The sequence below is a fragment of the Limulus polyphemus genome, unplaced genomic scaffold (assembly GCF_000517525.1).
Source record: "Limulus polyphemus unplaced genomic scaffold, Limulus_polyphemus-2.1.2 Scaffold383, whole genome shotgun sequence".
In the NCBI taxonomy this organism is placed as follows: domain Eukaryota; kingdom Metazoa; phylum Arthropoda; class Merostomata; order Xiphosura; family Limulidae; genus Limulus; species Limulus polyphemus.
The window spans coordinates 428,521-437,459 of record NW_013665993.1 but is presented as its reverse complement, the minus strand read 5'-3'; the positions used below and the strand labels follow the sequence as shown (position 1 = coordinate 437,459).

At 31.4% G+C, this 8,939-nt stretch overlaps 1 pseudogene; it reads left to right on the top strand.

Annotated features, from left to right (window-relative positions):
* LOC106457870 overlaps positions 1–7,438 on the top strand; it is a 45,013-nt pseudogene extending 37,575 nt beyond the window's left edge.
* Positions 7,439–8,939: the final 1,501 nt, after the last annotated feature.

Here is an 8,939-nt window from a genome sequence, read left to right as displayed (position 1 = left end):
ATTTTAATTGTGTACCAGTTTAACGTTGAATATTATTTATGATTTTAACTTTATACGCAAGTGCCAAAATACTATAATTATAATAAATAACATAGTTATAATAACTTAATTAGGAAAAGTTAGCTAAAGGAGACAAATGGTAATGAAACAACCATTTTGTAAATATCAAAGTAAAAGAAACAAAAGGAAAGTCAAACAATATAAAACAACAGAAACAACGATGTTATATAAAGTGTTTATGGGATATTCTTAATTTTGTTAGAGATGATAAACCAACTATTAGTTTTACTCTCTGATGGATGAGCGATAAGCTTGAGAGCTTATAATGCTAAAATTCCAGAATCGATCCTTTCTGTGGATATAGCGCAAGTTATATATTTTTGCAATTGTGCGATTAGATGAACAACCAAATATGTTTTGTTAAAAGTCATTAGTATGCAGTCGACAAGTTTACATAAATGTGTTTCTTAATGAAAAATGTATTTGCGATAATATTTGTCATTCGGCAGTTTTTCTTGTCATCAGATTTCTTGTTTATATTCGTTGGAAAAACCAGTTGTTACTGGTTTCTTGTCTTTGAAATTTTATATTTGTACTTTTGATATCTTTTTCCAATTTGTTGCTTTCATACTATAGATACATTGTAGTTTCATTATCATATTTTGGTTTCATGTAAAGCCAAGCAAACTTATAAAGTATGCCAAAAATTTCCAAGTGCCACGACAAGATGTAAACAAAACTTATACGAAACCGAATATAGCCAAGATTATCTTTTACTACATTATCTTGTACAAAATGAATACATACTGTACAACCAGTTAATTAAGCATATAATAAATTATGTATACGTATACAATCAACATACATATAATTTATTGATATCACTTTTATAGTGTTTGCTAGGTTTCTGTAGAACAATAATCAAAGGTATAGTAATCTTGTATATTGATTTCTGTTAGGGAAGAGAGCCAAGGTTTTAGTATTGTCTGCCTGGGGACTTAGTATGCTGTTAGCTGTCCCAGCCATCTTTCTAAACGAAGATTTGCTGATCAAAGGTCGAGTTCAGTGTTGGATTGACCTTGAACCATGGGAGTGGAAAGCTTATCTAACCTTGATCGCTCTGTCTTTGTTTTTCCTTCCTGCTTTAATTATTTCTACTTGTTATATTGTGATTGTGTATACCATCTGGACCAAAAGCAAGGCGATGGGCTATCCGAAGATGCAGAATAACTCTCTTGTTTCCAAAAGTGAGTAAAACTATATGAACAAAGATGGTGAGAATATAAATTTGATTATAAAATAGTAAAGTTGTTACTTAACTAAATACACCATTTAATTGGAAATAATTTGTTTTTCCTCTTTGATATTCCCGTAAAAAAAAAGAAAAAAATTGAAGTGCACATTTACACATCAGTGTTAAAAATTCTGTTCATCGTTATGATTAGTTCATTAGTAACGTCTAATGATAATGCTTGAAGACGGCTTGAATGCGTAATGAAGAAAAACTTTAACATAAGTTTAACACAGCAACAAATCTACAACGTTTCTACAAGGTTTTGTCATCATCAGGTACCCAAAACCTTGTAGAAACGTTGTACATTTGCCGTTATGTTAAACTTATATTAAAGTTTTTCTTCATTACCCATTCAATCCGTCTGCAAGCATTATTAGTCTCAAAGTGGGTTCCTCTTCATCGAATTTGAACGTCTAATAAAGTTTGCACAACTAAATCTTGTGCAACGAATTCTCACATTGAAAGCCATATAGGACTATAGAATGGTTGTGTTATTCTTCATGTTTCCTGGAGTAATTCTAGATTCTTATATACTTTCATCGAACAAACACTTGCTTGGTTGTTGCACCCAAATTCACATACGTAAAACGTCACCCAAAATTACTTTGTAAGCCTGGTTTTATTTTCATAATTAGAAATTTGTATTTAAAATCTTCTTCAATATATAACAGTAGCACTCGCACTTCGCAACTTAACCAATTATTTAGCCGTTCATTCGCTTTACCATATACAGTATTACTTTTAGACTCGAACTTAGATAAGTATATTATATGTATGTATACATACACACTTATAAACGGGAATACTAGAGCATTTACACATGTTAACTCCTTCTGGCCAAAATTCAGTGTCAATATAGCAAATATCCTACAATACTGGATTATTATGTTAACTTCGTCGTTGTTTATTCATTTGCCTATTACTACAGATACTATATTTTACATCAAAAGTAACCGAACAGATCTGATAAAGAGAGATAAATATGTAATACTCCAATTTTTGATGGTTATTTCATTAAACATTTGAAGACACAAGCTAACAGGTTTAATTCCCTTATTAATACGAATCACAAAATACATATTCTAAGAAAATATTTTAGAATTACATATTCTTATAGATCTATTATTTGCTCGTGTTCTAAATCTGATTTTAATCATCGGTTCAGAAAATGATATTATATTCAATAACTTCACAAATGTCATTATAATAAAGCATTTATATCAATACAAACATTTTATTACAATGATATTTTTTGTCCTTCCTAGGAAGGACAAATGTATGTAGAATATGAAAAGACATGTTATTTAATAACACGCTATTGGAAGTTTATGTTAATCTATAGTAACTTGAACTTAAGTTATTATTTTATTTGTATTGATGTGTACAGGTAGTACAGTGAATAACAAGACTTCGATAGATAGTGACATGGACAACAGACGTGCCAGTTCCAGGGGAATAATTCCAAAAGCAAAAATCAAGTCGGTGAAAATGACTCTTGTTATAGTATTTGGTAAGTAGTGAGAACTGATATTTTAAGCCACTTTGAAGAAGGATTGTACATTTAATACTATACAGAGGGTTGATACGTTATATTAAAACTACTTTGAATAAGCAAATCAGCAAATCAAGTGACAGCCATAGCCGATATAAGATCGCGGTGGGACGGAATGTATCAGAACTACATTTTCACATTGTATTAATGATGTTAAAGTTGAATATGAGTCTAAATACCTACATAACTGCGCCTTGACATATTGGTACAATGCTTATAAGATTAGGCTAATACAATGAAATACGATCATATTTTTTATGCTTCTAGTCACTTCCTTAATTCATTTATATTATATTCATATTTATTTTATTTAAATATATCATTACTCTTCAAAAACTCAATCGCTTATTCACTAAACAAAATCTATTAGATAACGTTAATCTTATTAGCAGTGTTTAAACTGTGTTTCATTATTAATGTGGAAAGTTTTGGTTCTACATGTATCAAAACTTTAGGCACATCTAACTATGTTATTGTACTATCTAAAGTCCTCTACAATATAGAAAAAACTTGGAACATTTAACAATAATTATTTTGTCGACAGACGACCAATCACCTTGTTATTACTAGATATTAACCACCACTAACTGTAGTCAACATCAACCACCACTAACGGTAGTCAACATGAACCACCACTAACTGTAGTCAACATCAACCATCACTAACGGTAGTCAAAATGAACCACCACTAACGGTAGTCAACATGAACCACCACTAACGATAGTCAACATGAACCACCACTAACTGTAGTCAACATGAACCACCACTAACGGTAGTCAACATGAACCACCACTAACGGTAGTCAACATCAACCACCACTAAAGGTAGTCAACATCAACCACCACTAACTCTTTAGCTCCTCTAATCGAACAGTGGGATTGACTGTCAGCATATTTCCCGATGAGATTCGAACCAGCTATACATCGATTGCGAGTCAACACCTAAACCACAGGCCAGGCCAGATCGTTTAAAACAAAGCAATGTATGGAATTTCAGAAATTTGTTCGAGCGAGATTTTACAATCAAATTACTCTCTTAACAATTGGAAATATTCATGTTGACTACCGTTAGTGGTGGTTCATGTTGACTACCGTTAGTGGTGGTTGATGTTGACTACCGTTAGTGGTGGTTCATGTTGACTACAGTTAGTGGTGGTTCATGTTGACTACAGTTAGTGGTAGTTCATGTTGACTACCGTTAGTGGTGGTTCATGTTGACTATCGTTAGTGGTGGTTCATGTTGAAAAACAGATAAAACATTCAATTGCGTTATAGTTTTTTTTCCTTAGACAAAGCGAACGTGGTTTGTTTCTGAACGCTTTTTAATAACGTTTAATTGTATACGGCAGATTCGTCATAAATATAAGATACAAATACTTAATCGTACGTTAGTTTAGCAAAACACACAAAATTCCAAGTACTTATTATTAAATGGGCAGTCTAACAACGTCTATCGTTATCTGCATCATTATTTAAGTAGTAGTAGGACTTGAAAATACGAACAAAGGAAATTCATTGGTGATTTTTTTTGTCTACTTGAAAAGTTACGATTTCGATCGAAAATATTGATTTCTCACGAAGTGGTTTCACCAACTTAAGTAAGCATGAAACCATTCTTCGTGTAACATAATATTATAAGAGCTCCATAAATCCTTCTTGGATATCGTTATTCCTGACATTACTCCACAAAATAACATGTATTAGCTAGTGTAGGTCGAAAATGATCATAAAATTAGGTAAATAATCCCATTATTTATGGGTTACCTCCGATAGGTTCCGCTGCTTATTAAAGCAGTTATTGCGGAATAGCTTGTTACTATATATCACAATGAATATAAAATATATATTCTATCAATCTTTGTTCTTTTCGGGATAGACAAATGTATTATAACTTTTCTTAGACTATTCGTCTTTTTTTTGTTTGTTTGTTGAATTTCACATAAAGCTACACAAGGGCTATCTGCGCTAGCCGATCCTCATTTAGAAGTAATATGCTAGAGGGAAGGCAGCTAGTCAACACCACCCACCGCCAACTCTTGTGCTGGTTTTCACCAAAGAAAAGTGGGATTGACTTCAGATTATAACGTCTCACGCTGGAAAGAGTGAGCATGTTTGGTGACAGGATTCGAACCCGCGACCCCAAGATTGCGAGTCAAGTGCCCTAATCACCAGGCCATGTTAATCACAACTATTAGTCTTAAGAAATAACTCAACTGTTAACTAGACCTTTCATTAAATCAAAATTATTCTAAAGAACCAAAAGTAGGCTTTGTGTCTATACTCACACGCAAACAGTGTAAAAACTCACTTGCACGTGCAGGCCAACAGTTTAGTTACCATTTCTAATCACGATACCTTAAAAATTGATTATATTATACGTTAGATCAAATAACCGAAAGTTATCGAATATTGTGTATGATTGTTTACGTATTATAGAATTAATTAAGCTTTAAAATCAACATAACACTTACACTCGTAAGGAATTAAATGCTGTAAACTTTTACTGTTACGAAGAAATTCTGCCAGTTAGCAGTGTTATTATATTACACTGAAACGTTGTATTTTTTGTTATAGGACATTATACTATTTTTGAAAAATGTAAGAAACAGAAAAACTGTCTATCTATTGATATATATATATAAGTACAACAACATTTTGAAACCTGTTCCTTTATAAACATATATTTTATTTGTCCGTATTTTAAAAGTGCTTTGATAATTTGTTTGTTTGTTCAGCCTTAATTTAAATAACTGAAGATTCAGTTCTTATATCGAGTATTGACTGGAAATCTACCGTTATTTAGTTTGGAACCAGATATAACCTTTAACCTAACATATATCGTATATTATTTTACTATTTAGTTTGTAGTTTAAGTAGGCTATCAAAGCTAAAGTCATTACTCAGTAAGAAACAAATTATTAGATTTCGAACATCCCATGGCAAATAAGTGTTATTTTTACCATCTTAATATACCTTAACACCAGCATTTCTTAGCAGGAGTACATAACTAGACTAAACCATATCGTGTTTTTTATTGTCTTGCAGACATAACATCAGTTCAATGATGTTAAGACCAAATAAAATATGCTATAATCCCGCATTTATAAAATTATATATATAAAGCTCATAAATAATGTTTTCAATTTGATGTCTACTCGTATCATACAAACGTAAAATATTTTAAGCGCAAGTGCTTAAATTAGTAAAGTGAGAGATCCACGTCAAGAAACAATATTCAAAGCTTGTTGTTATTTTGTTCTCACGTCACTTTATTTTGTTAAATATATTAAGATAAATTACATATATTGTAGATTTCACATAGCTAAATAGTACCACCAAAAAAATATATTTTTTTTATATTGTTACGTCTCCGTTTGTTAAACTGATTTTCCGTAACTTCGTTCCGACGAAACTTTAGCGACACAAGTCCTTACTTAATAAAACTGGTTTATTCTTTCCGAATATAACTTTACGATACACTTAATTTCAATATTCGCGCTTAAACAAACACTATAACGAACGAACGTTAACTTCAACAATACCCTGTGACTGCAGATCAATTACTCACTACCTACACACACATTAATGTCCCTCTTATATATACCAGACTACCCTATATCTAGTAATCTCCCGACAATTCACGAAGGTACAAGATATTTCGAGAAAGCAGGGGGCGTGACACTAGTCACGTGACCTCGCTGACGCAACAATATTGACTGACGCTTTATTTTGCTTTCAGTATTCATTCTTTGTTGGAGTCCTTACTTCATCTATGACTTACTTCAAGTTTATGGTTTCATCCCTATTAACCAGACTTTAATCGCCATCTCAACCTTTATTCAAGCATTAGCTCCACTCAACAGTGCCACCAATCCCATTATCTACTGTATCTTCTCTAGTCCTTCATGCAAAAACATGAAGAAAATGAAGGTAAGGACACTCAGTCTATTTTTTTAAACAATTTATTTTCGAACAATCAAATACTACGAACATGTTTTCGATGTTTCAAAATAACTTTATGCCGTTTTACAATAAAACTTCAAAGATGGACACAATTGAAACAAATATTTCGGTCAAGTTTTATTGGGTCCATAAAATGATAAACGTTATTTGTCGTCAAACTTTGATCACTTAATTTCACCTAAAATTTACCCATTAAAAACTTTTGTATGAAGGTTAATATAATATTCATAATATTTTATATTCTTCTGAGAAAAAAACTAATAAAGTTGTTTTACTAACGCCTAATGATGTTGTTTCGTCTATCAAGTTGATTTTATTTTATTATGAAATTTTAGTGCTTTAAACTGACTTTCTGGTTCTTTTAATCCAATATCACAAGGAAAGAAAACAAATCAAAATGTTTTTTCTTTCTCTTCAAACATGTATAAAAACAAAACAAAATCTAGATTGAATGGCGTCGAGTACAATAGCAAAATGACATGCATATGTTCTACACTTTAATCTGAAAGTCGTGGATCTATTTTTGTTTCAGAAGAAGACCACTTTGAACATGGGGAGCAGGAAGTCAGCGCACCTGCTGAAGAGTGAAACTGCTCACTCCACGAAAAAACATGTCAGGACTTGCGTATAAAAATGTTATTATTTTCATTATTAAATGGAAAATCTAAGCTTAGAAAAAAGTTTTTGATGGATAAGCGTACTCTCATTTACTATGTTCTACAAGAGCAATTCTAGTGTTTCTTTTTTATATAAAAAACCACTATAAAGCTCATTCTAATATTTGAGAATTTAGCGTGATTATATGATTTTATTTTGCGTGTTCAATCTTGTCTAATTATTTACAGTACGTGTCAAGATTCCAAGAGTGGTGCATGCATTACAACGCTCGATAATACTGAAATAATTATGAGCATTTAATTTTTGTATTCACTGTTTGGTTGTTCAAATCTCAACGCATTATTTCATTCAAGACAGCAAAAATTCAACAAATAGTTTATGGAATATAGATTACAAATACAGGTAAAAAGAGCAAATGACAGAAATGGCTCGAATAGCTCAAAATCACGTCTTGTTAGTGGTAAATGTAGTATTGCATAGCAGTTAATGTATTTAATATGTATTGATTGAAACTTCATTAATTCCTTCTCTACATAAATGTTTTATGGATAGCATTGGAATAATAACACAACGTTTGACAAAGAACCGATAATTATGTTGAATTACAAAGTTTGGGTTTGTATTCAGTAGAACAAAACAAAACTTAACTTACAACTCACGTTTTATTTATTTCAGAATCTTTAAACGCTTTCCATTTACTTTTATTGCACATTTTTTACCCATGTTATTAGTTTACCAGAGTCACGATATTTAGAAAATACATAGGATAAAAAAAATCCGAGAAATCCGAGCGATTCCAGAAGGGAGACACTTCTTCTTCTTCAGTCCTAAGTTATGGTGGTTATTTATCGTTCTAATAGTATCCCTGTACTTGTAGATCTCGCTAATAATCCTTTATAATTGAACTAAGTAAAATATAGGTATTTTAAAAACAAGAGTAATCGGGTTGTCAAGATTCAAAGAAAAGGTTATCCAGGTGTTGTCGTTTTTTATTTTATTTTATTAAAAAACATTTAATTGTCTTTTCATTTGATCAGTAAAAAAGAAAATACTTTTTTCCGTACATATTTTTATATACTTTTGCTAGATATTAAACAGTGGATCAACTGTTTAATGTAACTGTAACACACACACACACACATTTAAACAGCAGACGTCTGTAGGAAACATATCACATTTTTAGAGAGTTTTCGCTTTCATCATTGGTTTTAACTCATTTGTGTTCAGTTATATACACAGTGCATTAATAACACAATAAAATAAACATTCAGCTATCGGTCATACTATCTATGAGATTTTTCAGTCCATTTACTTCACCATACAATTACCTAAGCTAATTTAGGAGTGTGAATAATGTTAGAACATTGCGCCTAATTCATTATAAGATATTATACGGGGGAACAACTGTTTAATTAATATATATATATGTAACAGATTTATTTTATTTTCACCGAATGTAAAACTGAAAAGAGAATCTGTGACGTAGAGGCCTAATACATTCCTTGATTGTTCTT